Below are 21,839 nucleotides of genomic sequence, written 5' to 3' on the forward strand. Positions count from 1 at the left end.
TGTTCTAGGACCAATCAGACTGCTGCATTCTGAATCCTATTGTTCTAGGACCAATCAGACTGCTGCCTTTTGGATCCTATTGTTCTAGGACCAATCAGACTGCTGCAGTTTGGATCCTATTCAACTCAGTACATAACACCCCTCCCCTCTAAGTTCCAGTCCTGCCCGGGAGGTCGCATTCATAGTCCTCGAGGTACGCCGGTGGCCTACGTGTGTGTTGCGGCCTGCGGTGTTCCCTGGTCCGGGGTTCAGGTTCTGGCTCATGTTCCAAGGATGCTGGCTGTGATGGGGCTGTTTGGTCTGGCGCAACCGGCTCACTCAGTCGTGGTTCTGGTTCCGGTGTCCTTTCGGCCTCGCAGGTCCTCTCTGTATTTACTGGTTCTGCCTCTCCTGCTGGCCCCTCGTGCTCTATGGCCCTCACTGCCCCTCTGTTCCCTTGGGACTCCTCTGCCCTTTCCTCCTCCTGGTTTTCTCCCGGGAATCGTCGCCGTATCTGGTCACAGTGGCGGCGCCAGCATTGCCCCCCATCCGTTAGCACCTCATACAACACGGGGCCAGTGACCCTGGTGACTGTGGCAGGTACCCATGCTGGGCCTGCCCCAAAATTCTTTGCGTACACTGGGTCCTGAGCCTCGAAGGTCCGGGGGTTCTTGCCTTCCCCCAACACTACCTCATCCTGAGCTCTATCGGGGTGAAGGCGGTCCAATCTGAATGCAAGGCGCCGACCCATTAGTAGTTCAGCGGGGCTCCGGCCAGTCGTTGAGCTGGGGGTGCTGTGCTGTGCTAGAAGGAATGTGGCAAGGCGGTACTCCCAATCCCCTTGTGTCATGCGGCGAAGGGTGTCCTTGGTGGTCCGCACCATGCGTTCTGCTTGGCCATTGGTGGCAGGGTGGAATGGCGCCCGAACGGATGTGGTGGATGGCGTTCTGCGCTGTGAAGGTTTGGAATTCTCCTGACGTAAATGCAGTCCCGTTGTCTGAGACGAGAGTGTCAGGGAGCCCGTGGGTTGCAAACAGCCTGCGTAGTACCCGGATGGCTGCGGATGTAGAAGTGGACGGTACCAGTGCGACTTCCAGCCATTTGGTGTAGGAGTCCACCACTATGAAGAATGTTTTCCCCTGAAAGGGGCCAGCGAAGTCCACATGCAGGCGTGACCATGGTGCTCGGGCGGACTCCCAGGACTGGACTGGGGCCCTTGGGGGATCTGGGCGGGATTCTTGGCAGGCCTGGCAGTGTTTGACCCAGGCCTCTATCTCTCCGTCGATCCCCGGCCACCACACATAACTCCTGGCAAGGGCCTTCATTCTTACTACCCCTGGGTGTGTCTCGTGTAGGGCTGTGAGGACCCTTTTGCGGAGGGGCTGGGGAACAACAACCCTGCTTCCCCATAACAGGCACCCCTTGTGGGCCGACAGTTCATGTTTGCAGGTTGTGTAGCCAGCGAATTCTGCCCCGGGGCTGCTGCTGGGCCATCCCCTCCACACCCAGTCCAGGACCCAGGAGATGACCCTATCTTTCTTGGAATGGCGTGCAATTTCTTGTGCCTGAATGGGGCGGTCGGGAAGCAGCTCCAGGCTCATAACCTCTTGTGCAGGTGCTGGGTTGGGGCCTGTTTCCGGTAGTGGTAGCCAGCTGAGGGCGTCTGCATGGCCCATCGCCTTCCCTGGACGGTGAATCAGTGCATACTGGTAGCTGGCAAGGAAAATTGACCACCTGAGGACGCGAGGAGACAGCACTTGGGGGGTCTGCTTTTCCGGGGCAAACAAGCCAAGCAACGGCTTGTGGTCCGTCACCACGGTGAAGGGCTGCCCGTACAAGAAATCATGGAATATTTTTACTCCCTTCACGATTGCCAGACCCTCCTTGTCGATTTGCGAATAGTTCCGCTCGGTTGCGTTGAGTGTCTGGGAAAAGTATGCCACTGGTACCTCTCTTCCATCCGGGAGTTGGTGTCCCAGGACAGCGCCAATTCCATAGGGCGAGGCGTCGCATGCTAGCACCACCGGCAGCCTCTCGTCGAAGTGTGCCAAGACCGAGTTTGAGACAAGCAAGTCCTTGACTGCCTGGAATGCGGCCTCCTGGCGCTGGCCCCACACCCAAGGGGCCCGCTTGTCCAGGAGTCTGTGTAGGGGCTCCGCTACCGCCGCCTTGTGGGGAAGGAAGGAATGGTAAAAGTTCAATAGTCCCAAGAAGGCCTGAAGTTCAGTCTTGTTCTTGGGCGCTGGGGCATCACAAATGGCCCGTACCTTGTCCCCAGTCGGGTGGACCCCTTCTGCATCCACCATAAATCCCAGAAAGTCCACCTGAGGCACTCCTAGTAGACATTTTTCCCGCTTCACCTTGAGACCCGCTGTCTGGAAACGGTGCAGAACGGTGCGGAGGCGGTCCTCAAACTCCTCTGGTGTGGGCCCGGCAATCAACACATCATCGAAGAAGGGGGTGACGCCAGGAATCCCTTTAAGGAGCGAGTCCATTAGATTCTGGAATATGCCTGGTGCCACGCTGACACCGAATTGCAGCCGCTTTACCCTGAATGCTCCTCTGTGCGTCACAATCGTCTGTGCCTCTGCTGTGGCCTCATCTACTGGCAGCTGTTGATATGCTTGGGCCAAGTCCAGCTTGCCAAAAAATTTCGACCCAGCCAGGGTGGCAAGAACATGGCTGACCACTGGCTGACCATTGTAGTCTGCGCAGATGCGGACCGAACCATTAGGCTTGACGGGTGTGACGATTGGGGTTTCCCAGGGGGCATTAGGCACCGGCTCCAGCACTCCTTGTTCCACGAGCCGGTCCAATTCCTCGTCTATACGGGGTTTCAGGGCGAACGGGACCCGGCGGGCCTTGAGCCTGACCGGTCGTACTGCGGGGGTCAAGCTGTAGAGCAATGGGGGGGGCCGTATACTGTCCCAATTTCCCATCGAAAACCCCTGGAAATTCCTTGCATATGGCGTCCATGTCCACTTGTAAGCTAGTATGGTTCACCCCGGTGACGGCTAGCCCCAGTGGTCCAAACCATGCCAACCCCAGTAAGCTAATGTAGGGGCCCTTGACCACCAGCAAGTCCAGTTGCTGCGTCCGCCCTCGGTATTGCACCCTGAAGGTCCCCACCCCCATTGTGGGGACCTTACGTTTCTGGAAGTCCCGGAGGGTGAATGGGGCCGGCCTGAGTTTGGGACCCCCAGTAGGACACAGTTTCCTTAAGGTCCTTGCCGAGATTATGGATAGAGTTGAACCCGTGTCAAGCTCCATGCGGCATGGGGCCCCCTCTATCTGTACGTCAACATAAATTTTCTCTACGTTGGGGTGGGGCAACTGGTATACCTGGAAGTCCATGAGCTCTGTCGAGTTGCCTTGGTGCGTTGGGCCCCGGGACCTGGGGCTCTTGGATTGGTCATCTGATGCCTGGCGTCGGGTGGGCCGAGCCCAACACACCCGGGCGATGTGTCCCGATTTTCTGCACTGCCTGCACTCTGCGTTGCGGAAACGGAAGGTCCTCCTCTCGTGACTTTCTCCACAGCTTGCTCAGTTCCCTCCTTCTCTTCAAGGCAGCTGTGGTGTGTGGGCTGCTTGAGTGCGCTGCTGTACTCGGTGCACCTCCTCCCTGTTGGATCCTGAGTCGTCGGTGAGGTCTTCGTGGTGGACCCTCGGTTGGGACGGCTGGCTCGGCCGTGCCTCTTGCGTCGACCTCTCAGCAGCTTCCGTTGCCAGGGCCTCCTCCAGAGCGACCTGGAACGTTAGGTCCTTCTTAGCGTAGAGGCGTCGTTGCAGCTTCTCATCCTTCAGGCCACCGACGAGGCGGTCACGAAGCATGTTCTCCAGCTCTGAGAAGTTGCAGAACCAGGTGGCTTGGCAGAGAGAGGTCACAAACCCAGTTATGGTTTCCCCAGGGGCTTGCCGCTTTGCGTAGAAGGCATTTCGACGAGCCACCACTGAGGGCTGTGGCGAAAAGTGCCCCTTCAGCTGTTCCATTCTTGTTTTGTATGGAACAGTAGTGACGTCTTCAGGCGCAAGGAGAGCCCGGGTGATTTCAAACGTCTCCTCTCCGCAGACGCTGAAGAATATCGCCCTCTTCTTGGCGTCTTCTTCGTCGGTGACCCCTTTGGCTTCTAGGAGGAAGGTGAAACGGGAGGCGTACGCTTCCCAGTCTCCCGATGCTGGGTTGAATGGCGAGAAGCTGTTGTCGGTTGCCATTCTGAGTTCCTTGTGTCCCGGAGCTGAAGCCTGGATACACGGTGCGAGGCAGCGGTGCGGCAGGTGGCAGTGCTGCGGTGCTGTGTGTGGCAGGCAGCTCAGCGGGGTCCCACCTTCGTCGCCAGTGAAATATACTCAGAGTCACAAAGTGATTTCATGCTCTTTATTCAGCTCATAGTGGTGAGGAGGAATGAATGAAAGTCCCCTCAAAGTATCTGCTTTATATACATTATTTACACAATGGGCTGCACATGATTGGCTAATTCCGGAATTCTACTGTAAGCCAATCAGGTTGTGGATTCACTTCTATCTGGAGCATGATTGGGTAGTTCCTGCCAACCAATCATACTGCTGCATTGTTCTAGGACCAATCAGACTGCTGCATTCTGAATCCTATTGTTCTAGGACCAATCAGACTGCTGCAGTTTGGATCCTATTCAACTCAGTACATAACATTCTGGGTATAAGCTTTCACTTCTTCAGATACACTGAAACAAAAGCCACCAGACCCTTAGTGGGAGTGTTGGGAGGGGAAGGTTTTTCTCAGGAAAACACCACCCCACTCTCCCACAATATATAAGGGTCTGGTGGCTTCTCTTTCAGTGTATCTGAAGAAGTGTGCATGCACACGAAAGCTCATACCAATAACTAACTTAGGTGATCTCTAAGGTGCTACTGGACTATTTATTTTTATGTTTATTTTGACTGCGTCAGACCAACACGGTTACCTACCTGAATCTAGAATCAAGGTGACTAGTGCATGAATCGTTGTGGCCTGACTACCCCCTCCAAGAACAGCCATCATTGCTGGTACACCAGCCATATCTAGTAAAAGGCACTCAGCCACTGAGGCTGCCGGAGCCTCCAGCAACAAAGCCACCCCAAACTACAAAGCTGCTCTTTCACATGGAGGCAACTGACCAACCTCCCAGACATGAGAACCACCCACCCAGAGTGTCTCCATCTTCGCAGTCCAGCTTATTTATCCTCATCCTGTCCATTATCGTGCTAAGACAGTGGTCCAGGTCATGCACAGCCTCTCTTGACTCAGATGTCATGGAGAAGTATAGATGTGTGTCTTTGGCATACTGGTGGCACGTTGCCCCAAAACCTCTTAACACTGCACAACAACCATATCAAATACTGTAAAAGTATAAAACATGCCTAAGCCTGCAACTCTTTGCCCAGTTTCCTGGCAGTCTGCCACAGTGAACTTTATGGGACTTACTTCTGAGCTGACATGTATAAGATGAACAACAAAGAGTCTTAAGGCACTTTAAAAACAAAAAGATGTATTATGGTGTAAGCTTTGGTGGATTACAGCACACTTCATCAAATGCATGGAGTGTTGTGTGGTTATCTTTTTGCGGGCGTTGCAAACAATGAGGTCAGATGAAAATAATATGTAGTGTAGATAGCGATAATTGCATAATTCTCTGCTGTATTTCACACACAAAAAGATGATGGTAATACAGCCGTCCTGGCATTTATAAGCCAATCAACACATATAATGTGCCAAAGACCCTTTCTGTGTACATACAGCTTTGTGTTATATCATAACAATGGAAGTCTTGAAACACAAAAAGTAGTAAGCAAGACAGGAGTACCTCTAGGCATGTGCAGAATACCCTTTTCACACCACAACACTGAGGAACTGCTCTAGGGCAGAGGATATAAGCGGAAGTCTCAGCACCCCTCGTTTCCGGAGTTAAGTGTTCTTCTGCATTTGGGTCAGAATCAGATTCTTAACAAGGCCTGGTCTTGGGGTGTAGAAGAAATTTTTTGTGTGTGGATAAACATACCAAAGCGCTTAACTGAGATGGCTTTAATTCCAGGGCAATGAATGGGACTTAATAATTCATGCTGGGGGGTCGACTTACAATGCAGGCGCCGCTCTGGCAGTTATGAGAAATCCAACTTTTGCAAATGCATCCTCTTGGCAACACTATCCTTCCCCATTAAGCTTATCACTTGCAATGTAATGTTGCCAGGATGAAGGCAACAGTTGAATTCAGGACATTTAAAAAATGGATCTTGCTTGACTTCAGATGACTTTTACAGAAGAAACCTCCAAAACCTCGGTCAAATCACAGATCATATCCATTTCCACTGACTGAACTGTAAAATCTAGACAAAGTTGCACAAAACCACGATTCCAAGTCACAGAGCCTCAAGGATTGCGAAAAGGCAATCACAGTGAACAAACCCAGGAAGTCAATAGCTAAGAAAAGTCTATAGACTCAAAAGCAATCTCCAGTAAACCCTGGTGATGATCAATGGTGTGTTGTCATAAGGAAGGATAAACAAGAAAAATCAAACAGTATTCAGGTTAAGAAGTCTCTCTCCGAGATAATAAAGGAAAGGAAAGCATCATAGAATTTATTTCTGTCAGTTTCATATTTCTTTCTTTTTTTAAAAAATAAATTCATTTGCTTTTTTGTTGAAACACTGAGAGAGAGAAAAGGAAGAAAACCAAAAATACAAATGAAAATAATAATGAACACAAAATTATTTACAGAACAATAAAGCAAGATTTGGTCTTTGAACTATAGACCCAACTTCACGTCTATTCCTTACTTCAATTATATATTACTTGTTGCCGGTACACACGTCTCTCATAATTTAACTAATCCTTAATTTGTCTTAGGTCTCATGTCTTTCTTAAAGCTACTACTGAAATTATTCGAATTATATTTCACTTTACAAGGTTGCCTTAATCCATCAGGCAGCAGCACAGCTGTGCATACACCGCACCGTCACAGGAAGGAAGGAAGGAAGGATCCAAGAGCATTTTGCTGGGGGTCTCAAGAGGGCCCCGTGTGGAATCAGGACCCGCTCCTGGGATCCATGCTTTGCATCACAGCCCGGCTGCTACAGAGCACCAGATCCAGGAAGGTTGCAGTTTAGTCAGCGGAGGCAGATGTGATCTGTGATGTGCTGGCCCTTTGGGGGAGATCTCCTGTGAAAATCACGCAAACCCAAGATGATCCATTTTCTATATCCAGCGTCCCCTTATGCTATGCCCCCCGAGCAGGACTGAGCAGGGTCGCCCAGGACTGCAGCCTGAGAGCCGTTCCAGCGGGAGAGGACTACACTTCCCAGCATGCCTTGCACAGAGCTCCTTCGGCCCGCCGGCTATTCCTGCGGAGATTAGCGGCATGGGCAGACTACACTACCCAGCATGCCTCGGGAGGGAGGCATTTCCGGCAACCTCCCATCGGCATCTGTGTGGAAACCAGCCACTGGGAGGACTATGTTACCCAGCATGCACCGCTGGAAGAAGGGCTGAAGAACAAGCACGGAGCGCGCAAATGTATGCTGGGAACTGTAGTCGCTGCGGCGTGACATCTTCTCTGGAACCTAGCGGCGTTCGACGTATACTTTTTTCAAAACTGTTACCAAAAATAGGTATTTGATACGGACCCCCGAGGTCCTCTAGCCCACCCCCTGCAATGCAGGAATCAGAGCTAAGCATCCGTGACAGAGGGCCACCCAACATCTGCTTAGAAACCTCCAAGGAAGGAGAGGCCACCGCCTCCCGAGGGAGTCTCTTCCACTGCCAAACAGCTCTTACTGTCCGAAAGGTCTTCCGGATGTTTCGTCAAAATATTGCTTGTAACTTGAAGCCATTGTTTGAGTTCTATCCTCCAGAGCAGGAGAAAACAACCCCAACCCCAAGTCAGCCTCCCCTGCCCATGTTCCAGCTTGTCAATCTCCTCCTCCGTAAAGTGTGGTGCCCAGAACTGGACACTGTATTCCAGGTGTCTTCTGACCAAGGCAGGAGAGAGTGGGACTATTACTGTACTTCCCTTGATCTGCGTTAGATAGTGGGAATGACGCCACACTGACTCCAAACTGCAGCCCCACGGTGAGTGGGTCGTCTGGGCCTTGGCAGTGGCGTCATCTACCGGCAGCTGCTGGTAGGCCTGAGCAAGATCGAGTTTCGCAAAAACCTCGCCCTCTTCCAGTGAGCGTAGTAAGTGTTGGATGCCAGGGACGGGGTACGCATGCTGTTGGAGCGCCTTGTTTATCGTGCACTTATAGTCAGCACAGATGCGCACTGCTCCGTCAGGCTTGATGGGCGTCACGATGGGAGTCTCCCACTTAGCTTTGTCTACGGGTTCCAGGACCCCCTGTGTGATCAGCTTGTCCAGTTGTTCATCCACCTTAGGCTTGAGTGCAAATGGTACACGTCGAGGCTTGACTCTGATGGGTTTGATTAGCGGATCAAGGTTAAAGGAGATGGGTGACCCCACGTACTGTCCCAAGGTTCCATCAAACACTTCCAAAAACTCTGTGATGATGGCGTCTATTTCTGACTGTGAAACACTGTGGATGCCTGTAATTTCCAACCCCAGGGACGCAAACCAGTCCAGTCCCAGCAAGCTGGGCCGATTTCCATCGACCACGACTAATTTCAGCGGTCCCAAAAATTCCATAAAGGTCACTTTGAACTTGTCCACACCTGCAACCGGAATGTTATTTCCCTGATAATCCCTCAAATGCAGGTAGGTGGAGTCCAATTGTTTCTTAGATAATTGGGGAATCAACCTTTTGATGGTACTCCAAGAGACGATGGACATGGCAGAGTTCAACTTCCATGTCACATGGTTTGCCCTCAATAGTCACGGTGACATAAATTTTCCTGTGTTCCGACCCGTCAGCCCAGCCAACTGTCAGCTCGGCTGAGCAACGGCAGTTGGTGACAGCGTGGCAGTCCTTGTTAGCATACCTTGCCGATGCCTTCTTGTTTCCCAGTGCTGGTAGAGTATCTGCTGGCGTAGACGAGCAACAAACCCTCGCCATGTTTTCCCGGTGCCGGTTGAATGGTGAGGGAGGGACGCTAGCCTCGGCGATATCTCCGCTCTTGAGTGTTCAGCTCAGCAGTTCAGCTCTGGCTGTGTCTTGTTTCATCTGATCCCACCTTCGTCACCAGTGTTAAATAGTGGGAATGATGGACGAAGGACACAGCTCTGTTAGATCCACAGCTCTTTATTGCAGCTGTTAGAACTGCTCCTGGAGTCAGACTCGCTGCAGCCTAGCTGGGTGCTTTATAGAATACTAAGTAACTTGTAACTGTAACAACTCCCAACTAGCTAACCAATCAGTGAGCAACAGTTCTCAATCCTTCATTTGGATACTGGTGGCCCTGAGTGAGAACTGCAGCTAATCTTAATACAGTGGTATTAAATGCCGAAGCATTTAAGATTACAGTGGTACCTCGGGTTACATACGCTTCAGGTTACAGACTCCACTAACCCAGAAATAGTACCTTGGGTTAAGAACTTTGCTTCAGGATGAGAACAGAAATCGTGCTCCAGTGGCGCGGCAGCAGCGGGAGGCCCCATTAGCTAAAATGGTGCTTCAGGTTAAGAACAGTTTCAGGTTAAGAACAGACCTCTGGAACGAATTAAGTACTTAACCCGAGGTACCACTGTACATAACAATCTGGACACTATACTTCTGTTGAGGCAGCCTAGATTAGCAATAGCTTTTTCTTCTTCTTTTTTTGCTGCTGCATCACACTGTTGACTCATGTTCAGATTGTGGTCCTCTGTCCTTTTCACATGTACTGCTAGGTGTCCCCCACCTTATATATGTGCAGCTGGCTCTTCCTGCCCAAGTACAGAACCTGACATCTACACCCACTGAAATTCATTTTGTTAGCTTGGGCCCAGTACTCCAGTCTGTCATCCATGCTTGTCTTGATGGTGTGGTGGTTGTTCTTTTATTGGCCTTTACAAAAAGCCCAAAAGGGGATAGTGTTTTCCTTCTAGAGATGGTTACAAGCACTGCTTGGGATGTATGTGCTGCAGATTGGGGTCCGCTTCCCCCTCAGCCACAGAAATCATTTTAGCTTCTTAAGGAAGAAGCATAGAGGAAGACAGAATTATTCATAGAAGCAAAACTAACTTAAAAACATGACTTCTTGTAGAAGGGATAGTGGCGATACATTGTAATAAATGTCATTTACAGTGAATATAACCCTGTGGACAGACCAAATTGATAAATAATGCTTTGTACACTAACTTTTTGCTGCCATTTTTGTGGATTTTTTTTGTGCTGCTGAAAATTTAACAAATATCATTTAATCTGAAAAACCCTAAACTTTAATTTTTCCTTCTTCTTTTGCAAAGAACTTCCATCTGAAATTGTGCAGAAGGCATATTGCCTGACTGAGCCAGTTCAGTTCCGTCCTCTCCCCCCCCTTTCTATTTTTACAAATTTATTTATTTGGTTTTTCAAATTAAAATTTTACAGAGATATATCAAACATAAATAATAAAAACAAGATTCCTAGGAATCTTCTGGACTTCCACCCTCCCCTTTTGGGGGGCCTATTATTAATCAAATAAAATATTTATTACGGTCATAGACCAGCATAAGTAGGGTGAGGTACAATCATTTAAAATCTGTAAAACATTTTGGAAAGCTAAAATTATTAAAACAGAAGGTAAATATAAAAAACTATAAGAAGCTAAAAGAATCTAAAAGAAGGGTTAGGAGCATTAAACAGATGTGGAAGAGCATAAAAGGTTAGTATATAAAAGGCTATGGCTATCGATTTACAAAGCACTCCAATATGAGTGTTCATTAAATCTAGTTTGTGGCGCAGGTCATGATCCGACAAATTTTGAGCACTGCTATGCAACATACGTTGTATGTTGTAGCAGGATTGGTATCTGAAAGCAGCAGGGAGGTATAGAATTGCCCTGTGCACCCTGGGTACTTATGGGGAGATGAGTGGGTAGATGAGGCTAATACAAATGGCACTGGAGAAGCACATGCTCTATTGTTTCTGTTTGTCCAGAATCACAGCGGCATTGTCTCTCTTCCTATATCAACCTTCAATGACAGCCGAGAGGAGGGTGTGACATCGTGCCAGGGTAAAGGCCCTACGATGCTTAGGACTTCAAGTTTAGTTAGATATGCCATGAGGGAGGCAGAGTACCTGATAGATTCATTGGCAATAAAAGTTGGGGTCCTGGCTAGATCCAGTTGGCGCTCTATGTCTGCTACATGTTGTTTAATGAGTGCTTTGGCCTGATCATATCCCATGCTGAGTAGAAGACCTGGAGAGAAGCCCAGGGATGAGTTTTTAGTTGCCACTGCCTGTTTCCATGTGGATTGAAAATCATCACTCATAGTTAGTGGGATAAGGCCAAGGGGAAATAGAGACAGTCTGAGCCAGTAGTTGAGTATAGTCACCCACACTCTAGCCTCCACTTTTGTGAAGTCTGTCTAGTCTCAGAGTGGCATTTGTCAGGAGTGCGTGCAGGAGCCAGGCCCTGTGGCGAGTAGGACTTTGCAGGACTGGGGCCTTCCCAAGTTTGTTCTGAGGAGACAAGGCGCGGCCACACAGGTGAGGCTGATTGGTAACTCACAGCACCTGGTGGCAAGAGCTGGGAAGGGATATAAGGTCAGCATTTCCCTTTGGCTCTTTGCCACAGCAACACATTCCCTGCCTTGCTGCGTTTGGCTCCTTGACTCCTTGCTTTTTGATCCTCGGACCCTTGACTTTGTGACTCCTTGCTTCCTGACCCTCGGACCCTTGGCTTCTAGACTCTGGCTCTCTGACCCTCGGACTCTTGGCTTCCTGACTTCTGGGCTCTCGTTCCTGCTCCCACCCTGCCATCTCGCCCCTGAAAAAGAACCTGCAGGGTATGGGGGTAGGCCATGGTTTTGAGAATGGTATGGGTGCAATATATTCAGAACAAACGGCCAAATTAATTGTAAATAATGTGGTTACAGAACAATTTAAGATAGAAAAAGGGACACGACAGGGATGCCCAATTTCCCCTCTGCTCTTTATATCGGTCCTGGAGGTTTTGCTGAATATGATTAGAAGGGACCGGATGGTTAAAGGCATACAGGTCGGAGCTAAACAGTTCAAATTGAGAGCATTTGCAGATGATCTAGTTTTGACATTACAGGAGCCAGAATCTAGTACCAAAAGAGTTTTAGAATTAATTCAAGAATTTGGTCAGGTTGCAGGGTTTAAATTGAACAAGTTAAAAACTAAGGTTCTTGAGAAAAACTTAACACCAATTGAAAGAGAGAAGTTTCAGAATGAAACAGGACTGACTGTGGTTAAGAAAGTGAAGTACTTGGGGATTAATATGACAGCTAAAAATGGGAATTTGTTTAAAGATAATTATGAAAAATGTTGGGCTGAAGTGAAAAAAGATTTAGAAATTTGGTCAAATTTGAAGCTTTCCTTGTTGGGTCGAATTGCAGCTATAAAGATGAATGTATTGCCTAGAATGTTGTTTTTGTTTCAAACATTGCAAATTGTGGACAAGATGGACTGTTTCAAGAAGTGGTAGAAAGACATTTCTAAATTTGTCTGGCAGGGCAAGAAGCCTAGAATAAAATTTAAGATATTAACTGATGTAAAGGAAAGGGGTGGATTTGCCCTGCCAGACTTTAAACTTTATTATGAGTCAGCAGCATTCTGCTGGTTGAAAGACTGGCTGCTTCTTGAGAATACAGACATTTTGGATCTTGAAGGTTTTAACAATGTATTTGGGTGGCATGCATATTTGTGGTACGACAAGGTTAAAGCACATAAAGCTTTCAAAAACCATATTGTCAGGAGAGCATTGTTTAATGTTTGGATTAGATATAAGGATCTATTGGAAAATAAAACTCCAAGGTGGTTGTCACCAATGGAGGCTAAGGCTCAGAGAAAATTTAACATGGAGGCCAAATGGCCAAAATACTGGGAAATTTTGGAACAAGAAGGGGACAGACTGAAATTGCAGAGTTTTGAGAAATTGAAAGATAAAGTGCGAGATTGGCTTCATTATTACCAGATAATGGAGGTTTACAATTCGGACAAGAAAGTTGGTTTCCAGGTGGAAAAATCTAAATTGGAAACAGAATTGTTAGAATCCAAAACTAAGACTTTGTCAAAAATGTATAACTTGCTGCTGAAATGGAATACCCAGGATGAGACGGTTAAATCTGTAAAGATTAAGTGGGCACAAGATGTTGGACACAATATTATGTTTGCTGACTGGGAACAGTTGTGGACCACCGGGATTAAATTTACGGCATGTAATGCCTTAAGGGAGAATATTATGAAAATGATATATAGGTGGTACATGACCCCAGTCAAGCTTGCAAAAATCTATCATTTGCCCGATAACAAATGTTGGAAATGTAAGGAAAATGAAGGTACATTCTTTCACCTTTGGTGGACGTGCCCCAGGATTAAGGCTTTCTGGGAAATGATATATAATGAATTGAAAAAGGTATTTAAATATACCTTCTTGAAGAAACCAGAGGCCTTTCTCTTGGGCATGGCCGGCCAAGTGGTGCCAAAGAAGGACAGAACTTTTTTTATGTATGCTACAACAGCAGCAAGAATACTCATCGCAAAGTATTGGAAGATGCAAGATCTACCCACTCTGGAAGAATGGCAGATGAAACTGATTGACTGTATGGGATTGGCAGAAATGACGAGCAGAATCCGTGACCAGGGAGAAGAGTCGGCAGAAGAAGATTGGAAAAAATTTAAGGACTATTTACAGAAATATTGTAAAATTAAGGAATGCTGAATGATGTTGGATTGAAATTGAGTGGTTTCTAGCTGTAATGATATAAAGGAACATGGATGAAAAAAAGGGTTTGGATAGAAAATAAGGTGATATTATAAGCTGTAATGCTTTAAGTTAAGGATTTGCTGAACAAAGAATTTAAAAGGGAATACAAGAAGGGGAGGTATGAGGAGGTCAGAGAAATATGTTACTGAAAAGATTGTATTATGAACTATATGTCTTTTTTAATTTTTTTTGTTTGTTTTTTGTTTGTATAAAAAATTGAAAATCTTAATAAATATCTTAAAAAAAAAAAGACTCTGGCTCTCTGACCCTCGGACTCTTGGCTTCCTGACTTCTGGGCTCTCGTTCCTGCTCCCACCCTGCCATCTAGCCCCTGGTCTCGACGTCCTCAGCAGGGACTTTGACTCGGACCGTGACAGCATTAGAGACACATTTTGGGACTTGGAGGACTGATCTTAGAAATTTGGATTGTACAAGTTCTAGTGGTGCAAAATTGGAGAAGGGGCCCAGCCGGGCACCATAGAGAAGTTGTGCTATTGGCTTGGCTTCAAATAATTTGAGTGCTGCAGGTATATAGTGCCCACCTCTTGTTTTAAGAAATTAAAGGATTGCAGATGAGCTCCTCTGAGCAATATCAGCAGCATGATCCCCATGTGCTTTCCTACTGCCGGCAGAATGAAAAACTACCCCCAGATATTTGAAACAGTAGACCCGCTCAATCTTATGAAACACTGTGAAAAGCATGGCCTCCATGGGGCTGTCCCTGAATAAGTTTGGCCCAACTCATAGTCATTGTTGTGACGTGGGGTTTGTGATTTCAGCTCTCTTGACATAATATGCTGGAGACAGTTCTGTAGTAACACTTCTTTATTAAAGCAAACAAGACTGAGAACTGAGGAGGGGAGAGCTACATTTATAGGGACAGGGAACTAGCTAGAAAGGATACATTTTGGAGGGAACAATATCAGGCAATCACAGTCCTGCCTTTTGGAGGAAACCAATAAGACAGAGGATCCAAATACAGCAGCTTAAATGAACCAATAGTAGCTGTTACCCTCTGGAACCAAAAGGAAGTTACTTTACCCTAATGCAAATACAGACAATAATAATACAGATATAAAATCCTTTGACTCAATACACAACACCCCTCCCCCCCCTAGTGAGCACCGCAGACGTAATCTCTCAGGTACTGTGGGGGCCTACAAACTCTACTTGATCTCCTGACAACAGGTGTTGCTGGTTCTGGATTGGATGTTACCTGTGGTAGGGGGGTGCTATAGGGGTTTCGTCAGGAACAGATGGAGTCCCAGACATGGCAGGGTCCCCTACCTGTACCTCGTCATCCTGAGGACTAGCAGACCCTGGTTCATTTGCTGAAGCCCCTGGTGACTGCACCTCTGGGCCATTTTCACTCTGGTCTTGCAGCTCTGCGTCGTTAGCCAGAGATGAATTATCTGACCCCTCCCTGCTGAGCGCCCGGCGCCTCAGCTGATCTATATGTCTCTTCCAAACTTGCCCATTTTCCAAGGTCACATAATAGGACACAGGTCCACTAGTCCGGGTGACCACACCAGCCACCCACCGCGAACCTCGTGAATAGTTCCTCACCCAGACCAGATCTTCAGGGGCGAGATACCTTGTTGTGTCAGTCTCAGCCTGGGGGGTTGCTCTTGAATTACGGTTTGGCATTTTATCCGGGTGGACATAATCCAGCACCGTTACCAGTCTTCTACCCAAGAGCAGCTCAGCTGGCGACTTGCCCGTCGCAGTACACGGCGTTGCATGCTGCAAAAATAACATTCGCGCAATGCGAGCTGACCAGTTACCCTCCATTAAGCGCGCAATGGATTCTTTGGCTGTTCTTACCATGCGCTCAGCCTGCCCATTGGAGGATGGGTGAAAGGGCGCGGATGTGACCCCTCTTATGAAGTTATCAGCCAAGAATGCCCTGAATTCTTGGGATACAAAAGCTGCCCCATTAATAATAATAATAATAATAAATTTTATTTATATCCCGCCCTCCCCAGCCGAAGCTGGGCTCAGGGCAGCTAACAACAATAAAACAATACAAAAGTACAACACAAACAACACTCTAAAATCATTCATTATAAAATTAATTAAATTCAAGCCACTGGCCACCATTGGGCCAGAGCTCCGCGAAGATTGCCGAGGGAGGGAGTCAGGCTGTGCCCTGGCCAAAGGCCTGGCGGAACAGCTCTGTCTTGCAGGCCCTGCGGAAAGATGTCAAGTCCCGCAGGGCCCTAGTCTCTTGTGACAGAGTGTTCCACCAGGTCGGAGCCACAGCCGAAAAAGCCCTGGCTCTAGTTGAGGCCAGCCTAACTTCTCTGTGGCCTGGGACCTTCAAGATATTTTTATTTGAAGACCGTAAGTTTCTCTGTGGGGCATACCAGGAGAGGCGGTCCCGTAGGTACGAGGGTCCTAGGCCGTATAGGGCTTTAAAGGTTAAAACCAGCACCTTAAACCTGATCCTGTACTCCACCGGGAGCCAGTGCAGTTGATATAGCACCGGATGAATGTGATCTCGCAGCGAAGACCCCGTAAGGAGTCTCGCTGCAGCATTCTGCACCCGCTGGAGTTTCTGGGTCAGTCTTAAGGGCAGCCCCACGTAGAGCGAGTTACAATAATCCAGTCTGGAGGTGACCGTCGCGTGGATCACAGTGGCTAGGTCAGGGCGAGAGAGGTAAGGAGCCAACTGCTTAGCTTGGCGGAGATGGAAAAATGCCGCCTTTGTTATAGCTGCAATCTGCGCCTCCATGGAAAGGGAGGTGTCGAAGATTACACCCAAACTCTTAACGGACGGTGCTGGCACTAACTGCGCCCCCGCAAGAGATGGGAGTTGCCCCCCCACTCCCATATCGTCCCGTCCCAGCCACAGGACCTCTGTCTTCGAAGGATTTAGCTTCAACCGGCTCCCACGTAACCATCCAGCCACAGCTTCCAGACATCTGGTCAGTGTGTCTGGGGCCGAGTCAGGATGGCCATCCATCAACAGATAGAGTTGGGTGTCATCGGCATACTGATGGCAACCCAGCCCAAAACTCCGGACAAGCTGGGCGAGGGGGCGCATAAAGATGTTGAAAAGCATTGGGGAGAGTATCGCACCCTGAGGTACTCCACACACCAAGGAGTGGCGCGATGACAATTCCCCCCCAAGCGCCACCCTCTGTCCCCGACCAGAGAGAAACGAGTGCAGCCATTGAAGGACTGTGCCCTGGATCCCCACGTCGGCAAGGCGGTGGTCCAGAAGTTCATGATCGACCATGTCGAAAGCTGCTGACAGATCTAGAAGAATCAGCAGCCCCGACCCACCTCGATCCAGCTGTCTACGAAGATCATCTGTTAGGGCAACCAGAGCTGTCTCGGTCCCATGACCAGCGCGGAAGCCAGACTGGAATGGATCCAGAGCCGATGTTTCATCCAGAAACCCACCAAGCTGTTCAGCAACCGCTCTCTCAATCACCTTACCCAGGAACGGAAGATTCGAAACCGGGCGGTAATTGGATAGATCTAAAGGATCTAATGATGTTTTCTTTAAGAGCGGGCGCACCACTGCCTCCTTCAGTTCCCCTGGGAATGTCCCCGTGCCAAGGGACAAATTGATGATATCCCCCAGGAGGGCCCGCACCTCGTCTGGACACGCTCTAATCAGCCAAGACGGGCACGGGTCAAGAGGACAGGTGGTGGGCTTTCCAGCTCGGAGGAGTCTGTCCACATCGGCTGGGGATATCCGGTCAAAGTGGTCCAATACTGGACCCGAGGACAGTCGAGGGGCCTCCAGTTCCTTTATTGTATCCAAATTGGCAGGGAGGTCATGGCGGAGCAACAAGACCTTCTCCGCAAAAAAGCTCGCAAATGCCTCACAGCCGTGTGTCAAATTGTTATTTAAATTTGGCTGTCCTTCAAGGGATGTTAAAAACCTGATTATACTAAATAATTGCGCCGGGCGAGAGCTAGCGGATGCAATGGAGGCCGAGAAGTAAGACTTCTTAGCAGCCTTCACCGCCATCTCGTAGGTTTTCATAAAAGCCCTATAAGATGTTCTTGAGGCTCCGTCACGGGCACCCCGCCATACTCGCTCTAGCCGTCTGAGGTCCCGCTTCATTTTCCGGAGCTCCTCGGTAAACCAGGGAGCCCGGTTTCTGCGGGGTCGCAGAGGGCGCTTCGGTGCGATCTCATCGATGGCTGCCAGGAGCTGGATATTCCAGCCCTCAACAAGCTCAGTCAATGAGTCGCCAGGGGGAGCAAGGTCCCGCAAGGCTTGGCGGAATCTATCATTGTATTATCTGATACAATGGTCTCAGGTAACCCGTGGGTTGCAAACAGCTGCCTCAACACCTTGATTACGGCAGCTGATGCCATGCTAGGGACCATCGCCACTTCTAACCATTTGGAATATGCATCGACGATAACCAAAAAGACCTTCCCCTGGAATGGCCCAGCAAAATCTAAGTGCAGCCGGCTCCAGGGAGATCTGGACTGCTCCCACCAGTGAACTGGTGCTCTGGCCACTTCTGGCCGCACCTCTTGGCATGCCTTGCATGTTCGTACCCATTGTTCTATGTTCTGGTCCATTCCAGGCCACCACACATAACATCGGGCTAGCGACTTCATCCTGACCATTCCCGGGTGTCCCATGTGAAGCGTCTCAAGAACCCTGTTTCTCAGTGGTGCTGGGATCATAGAATCATAGAATCATAGAGTTGGAAGAGACCACAAGGGCCATCGAGTCCAACCCCCTGCCAAGCAGGAAACACCATCAGAGCACTCCTGACATATGGTTGTCAAGCCTCTGCTTAAAGACCTCCAAAGAAGGAGACTCCACCACACTCCTTGGCAGCAAATTCCACTGTCGAACAGCTCTTACTGTCAGGAAGTTCTTCCTAATGTTTAGGTGGAATCTTCTTTCCTGCAGTTTGGATCCATTGCTCCGTGTCCGCTTCTCTGGAGCAGCAGAAAACAACCTTTCTCCCTCCTCTATGTGACATCCTTTTATATATTTGAACATGGCTATCATATCACCCCTTAACCTCCTCTTCTCCAGGCTAAACATGCCCAGCTCCCTTAGCCGTTCCTCATAAGGCATCGTTTCCAGGCCTTTGACCATTTTGGTTGCCCTCCTCTGGACACGTTCCAGTTTGTCAATGTCCTTCTTGAACTGTGGTGCCCAGAACTGGACACAGTACTCCAGGTGAGGTCTGACCAGAGCAGAATACAGTGGCACTATTACTTCCCTTGATCTAGATGCTATACTCCTATTGATGCAGCCCAGAATTGCATTGGCTTTTTTAGCTGCCGCGTCACACTGTTGGCTCATGTCAAGTTTGTGGTCAACCAAGACTCCTAGATCCTTTTCACATGTAGTGCTCTCAAGCCAGGTGTCACCCATCTTGTATTTGTGCCTCTCATTTTTTTTGCCCAAGTGCAATACTTTACATTTCTCCCTGTTAAAATTCATCTTGTTTGTTTTGGCCCAGTTCTCTAATCTGTCAAGGTCGTTTTGAAGTGTGTTCCTGTCCTCTGGGGTGTTAGCCACCCCTCCCAGTTTGGTGTCATCTGCAAATTTGATCAGGATGCCCTTGAGTCCATCATCCAAGTCGTTGATAAAGATGTTGAATAAGACCGGGCCCAAGACAGAACCCTGTGGCACCCCACTAGTCACTCTTCTCCAGGATGAAGAGGAACCATTGATGAGCACCCTTTGGTGCGGTCAGTCAGCCAGTTACAAATCCACTGAGTGGTAGCATAGTCAAGACCGCATTTTACCAGCTTCTTTACAAGAATATCATGGGGCACCTTGTCAAATGCCTTGCTGAAATCAAGGTAGGCTACATCCACTGCGTTCCCTTCATCTACCAGGCTTGTAATTCTGTCAAAAAACGAGATCAGGTTAGTCTGACATGACTTATTTTTCAGAAATCCATGCTGACTATTGGTGATCACAGCATTCCTTTCCAGGTGCTCACAGACTGTTTGCTTAATGATCTGCTCCAGAATCTTCCCTGGTATTGATGTCAGACTGACTGGGCGGTAATTATTTGGGTCCTCTCTTTCCCCTTTTTGAAAATAGGGACAACATTTGCCCTCCTCCAGTCTGCCGGGACTTCGCCTGTTCTCCAGGAATTCTCAAAGATGACTGCCAGTGGTTCTGAAATCACATCTGCCAGTTCTTTTAATACTCTTGGATGCAGTTCATCTGGCCCTGGAGACTTGAATACATCTAGACTAGCCAAGTATTCTTGTACTATCTCCTTAGTTATTCTGGGCTGTGTTTCCTCTGCTGAATCATTTGCTCCAAATTCTTCAGGTCGGGCATTGTTTTCTTTATCGGAGAAGACTGAGGCAAAGAAGGCATTGAGGAGTTCAGCCCTTTCTGTGTCCCCTGTTTGCATTTCACCATCTTCTCCTCTGAGTGACCCCACTGTTTCTTTGTTCTTCCTTTTGCTACGAACATACCCATAAAAGCCTTTTTTGTTGCTTTTAACCTCTCTAGCAAGCCTGAGTTCATTCTGTGCCTTAGCTTTTCTGACTTTGTGTCTACACGTGCTGGCTATTTGTTTGAATTCCTCTTTGGTGGTTTCCCCCCTTTTCCATTTTTTGTACACATCCTTTTTTAATCTTAACTCAGTTAAAAGTTCTTTAGATAGCCACCCTGGCTTCTTTAGGCACCTTCCATGTTTCCGTCTCATTGGTATTGCCTGAAGTTGTGCTTTTACTATCTCCCTCTTAACAAACTCCCAGCCATCATGAACTCCCTTTCCTTTTAGTATTACTGTCCATGGGATCTCACCAAGCACTTCCCTAAGTTTTATGAAGTCGGCTTTCTTAAAGTCGAGAAATTGAGTCCTAGTATGCTTGGCTGCTCCTTTCCGCTGTATAGTAAACTTCAGAAGAGCATGATCACTCGCGCCTAATGATCCTTCCACTTCTACCCCACTAACCAGGTCATCAACATTGGTTAGGACCAGATCTAAAATGGCTGTTCCTCTTGTTGCTTCTCCCACTTTCTGGACAATGAAGTTGTCTGCAAGGCCAGTGAGGAATCTGTTTGACCTTATGCTCTTGGCTGAGTTTGACATCCAACAAATATCCGGGTAATTGAAGTCCCCCATTACTACTATCTCCCTTCCTTTTGCATGCTTGGCCATCTGTTCCAGGAAGGCATCATCTATGTCCTCCGTTTGGCTTGGGGATCTATAGTAAACTCCCACAGTGAGGTCACTGTTATTCTTCTCTCCCTTAATTTTGACCCAAATGCTCTCACTTTGGCTTTGAGGTTCTAAATCTTGGATCTCTTCACAGGTATACACATCCCTGACATATAACGCCACTCCTCCTCCTTTCTTGTCTGGTCTGTTTCTCTGAAATAGATTGTATCCCTCCATTATTACATTCCAATCGTGGGACTTATCCCACCAGGTTTCAGTGATTCCTATTATGTCATATTTAGTTTGCTGTACCAAGAGCTCAAGCTCATCTTGTTTATTTCCCATGCTTTGCGCATTAGTGTACAGACATTGAAGTCCATTAATCATTCCCCCGTGTCTCTTATTTAAGGATTTTTTCCTCCCACCACTAGGTCTGCGTGCTGTTTGCTCCATTCGGTCTATGACATTTGGATGATCATCTTCATCAATTGATAGACTCCTACCTTCAGGAGCACTGTCTCCCTCCCCCACATTAGTCAGTTTAAAGCCCTCCTGATGAGGTTTCTGAGATTTTTTGCAAAAACATTCCTCCCAACCGTTGTGAGGTGCAGCCCATCGCTTGCCAGAAGTCCATCTTCAAGAAACTGCATTCCGTGATCTAAGAATCCAAACCGTTCCTGTTTACACCATTTGCGAAGCCAGTTGTTCACTTCCACTATTTTTCCCTCTCTCCCTGGGCCACGTCGTTCAACTGGGAGGACAGATGAGATGACAATTTGTGCATTTAATTGCTTCAATTTCCTGCCCAGAGCCTCGTAATCTCTTTTGATCTTCTGGAGGCTATTGCTTGCAGTGTCATTGGTTCCCACATGAACCAAGAGGAAGGGGTATTTGTCAGTGGGTTTTATGATTCCTTG

At 48.2% G+C, this 21,839-nt stretch overlaps 1 pseudogene; it reads right to left on the minus strand.

Annotated features, from left to right (window-relative positions):
- Positions 1 to 96: 96 nt before the first annotated feature.
- Positions 97 to 3,259, minus strand: LOC128400219 (uncharacterized protein K02A2.6-like; annotated as a pseudogene).
- Positions 3,260 to 21,839: the final 18,580 nt, after the last annotated feature.

This window comes from Podarcis raffonei, chromosome 13 (genome assembly GCF_027172205.1).
Source record: "Podarcis raffonei isolate rPodRaf1 chromosome 13, rPodRaf1.pri, whole genome shotgun sequence".
NCBI classification, from domain to species: domain Eukaryota; kingdom Metazoa; phylum Chordata; class Lepidosauria; order Squamata; family Lacertidae; genus Podarcis; species Podarcis raffonei.